Raw genomic sequence first — 2,798 nt, forward strand, 5'->3', positions numbered from 1 at the left:
AGTTTATGTTACATTGTATTGAAACATGTTTTGTAAGATTTTTATTTGTAACAAATTTAAAAAAATAGATGGAATATCATGTAAATTATAATTAATACCGGCTGACAGTTAGGACAAAACTTTCTTTTATTAATTTAAGGAAGTGATAGCACATCCGATGCAAAAGTTTCCTTCGTATTCAACTTTAGTTCACTAAATATCCGCTAGATGGCACTGTACCATTTGACGCGATTTCTGCATCGCGGTGTTAAGATTTTCCCTGTTTTGGTTGGGTCAACGCTGTATCTCGATTCGACCAACTCTGGTTTCCCTTCAAAACGCATAAATCTTTCGCCTTTTACTAAAGATTTCCGTGGAGGGGAACACTCAAATGAGTCTATAGCACTTTTTTGAGGCTCTACTTGATTAGTAGAGCTCTATTTACTCTAAGAAACGAAAAGTAAGAATATAATTTCTACGTCTTTTACCTAACCGATCGAGGTCTGTGTTAGTTTTTGACCTTGCATTAGAAAATCAAATTTACGAGATATTTATCTAACTAAATTCGAAAAAGAAATCATACGGTAGTGTCTTCACTCAAAATTAGAAATAGAACCGTGACTAAACCTTAAAAGAAACAAACAGGTCACTATGTCATATTTAGCCCCAACGACAGAACAATTTTTTATATACTTCGATTCAAAATTAACGTTTTAAGTTTGTAAAGTATTATTTTTATTAGTTTAGGTCAAATTTGTTAAATATAGTTATTTTTGATATAAGTGCGGAAAGTTAGTCATTATTCACGAGTCTCGAGGCTTCTTGGCCCGAGCCAGAGGCGAGGATCAAGACGCGAGACAAGTGAAAATGACAAATCCGCACGTGTATCAAACGACGTTTTTTAATACATTTGCGAAAAAACTACATTGAAAGTAAAATAAAACAGTATTTAAAAAAAAACTCATTTTCTGCTAGTAAATTAAAATAATGAAATACAACCACTGCAACCATTATTTAAAAGTCTATGGAAATCTAGTTCTAACGTGCTGTTTTTGTTTATTTTCTGTAATATCGGTCTGTAACCACTTTTCTTATTATGAAGTCCTGGTACTTTTGTTTAAACTTCTTTAGGAACCCGTGCACGGTAGTGAGATACAATTTATCTGTAATACATAAAACAAATATATACATAAAAATCTCGCCTGTCACCCATTCAGGGGTAGGCAGAGACTGTGGACCTCCACTCGATACGTTCATTATATAGTATTGGATTATTATAGTACTGGCTCGGGCCAAGAAGCCTCGAGACTCGTGAATAATGACTAACTTTCCGCACTTATATCAAAAATAACTATTACGGTCATATTCCAGAACTCTACTCAATACTCAAGTCAGAATTTGAGGAGACTTGAGTATGATTTCAAGCACTGGAAATACGACCCTAATGGCAAGGACTTGAGTATGATTTTCAGTGCTCACTGTAATACTCAAGTCCTGACTTCAGTATTGAGTAGAGTTCTGGAATACGCCCCTTAGAGTTGTAAAGGGCTATAAGAGCTAATATACTGGTGGACACGAGTCTTTTTGAATGAAACTTGAGTCTGTATTGACTTGGTCTTTTGTAATGAGTATATCTTATAATTCGACTCCTCCTACGTGAAGTTATCATATATGTCGAATTGCCAAATTTACCGCGTTTTAAAGTTCTGAATTCACAGAAATGAGCTTAACACGTGAATTTAGCATTTGTCAGTTTTATTCGAGAACGAGTTTTAAAGTAACGAGGTTTGTCTGAAATTTAAAACGCTCCCCTGTAAACTTGGCAATTTCGACATACGATACTTTGTGTAGGAGGGGTCGAATTGTGGTAATTTAATTTTCAAGTATATAATTGAAATTAATGATATTTTAATGAAGAAAGTAATTATTTATTTTACTTCACTTTGATTAACTTTCAAAAACTTTATCATCACCAAGCCATTTACACGTCAGACTGCTGAGCACGGGTTGGTGACTTCACACGTTCTCCAAGGATTGTGAACCTTCTTCTATGTGAAAGTTTCATCCCGATGTTTTCCTTCTATTAAAAGTTCATGGAAAATATCAAATTATATTTCGCACATAACGTGCGAGCCCGAAGTCGAAGCCTCACAGCCTCTATTTGAGAGGCGGTAGTTCAAAACATTGGGCTGCCACGACTTTTCAAAAACTTAATTCTATTTTAGTTTGCAATTAACTTATCATTTGCAAACTAAAAAATTAGAATCATGTTTTTGAATTGTTTTTTGAGTACAAAGCATTTATTTACTGTTGGTTGATTTTATTAACGTTTATTTAGTCATAGATAAACTAATAATGTGTAGATAGTATTTATTTGATTTGTTACCTTTTTTGACTTCTTAAAAAAATAAGTTAGCTATGTTTTTTTTTACTTTAAATAAATAAACTTCATTGAATTTACAATGTATATTCACCATTAATTTAATTTAATTTTTGTTATTTCTTCCTCCCGTTTTCGTTGCAAAAACTATTCCGAATGGCGAATATTCCTTGTAACTCTACAAATATTGCCTTTGCCTACTTTGTTGAAAAGTTGCACTCGCAACTCGTAATCCGTGAAAGGCGTGTGAAGTCAATGGCGCATATCTTTATTTAGTTACATTATCTAGTATGCACATTGTAGTGCACACATCGTCACTTCTCTATATTTCAAATTCAAACCCTGTGCGAACGAAGTTTCATTTTTAACAAGAAATTTTGTGTAAACACCTAGCGGTGGCCTGCCTTGGCCCCGACATCGTCCTGAAACATAAGTTGAC

The 2,798-nt window shown here is 33.8% G+C and overlaps 1 non-coding gene across 1 annotated transcript; it reads left to right on the plus strand.

The window, feature by feature from the left end:
- Positions 1 to 296: 296 nt before the first annotated feature.
- Positions 297 to 415, plus strand: LOC113237629. Its single transcript, XR_003311050.1, has one exon. It is a non-coding gene; the product is annotated as a U5 spliceosomal RNA (small nuclear RNA).
- Positions 416 to 2,798: the final 2,383 nt, after the last annotated feature.

This window comes from Hyposmocoma kahamanoa, unplaced genomic scaffold, assembly GCF_003589595.1.
Source record: "Hyposmocoma kahamanoa isolate Upper Pololo Valley unplaced genomic scaffold, ASM358959v1 102, whole genome shotgun sequence".
NCBI lineage: Eukaryota > Metazoa > Arthropoda > Insecta > Lepidoptera > Cosmopterigidae > Hyposmocoma > Hyposmocoma kahamanoa.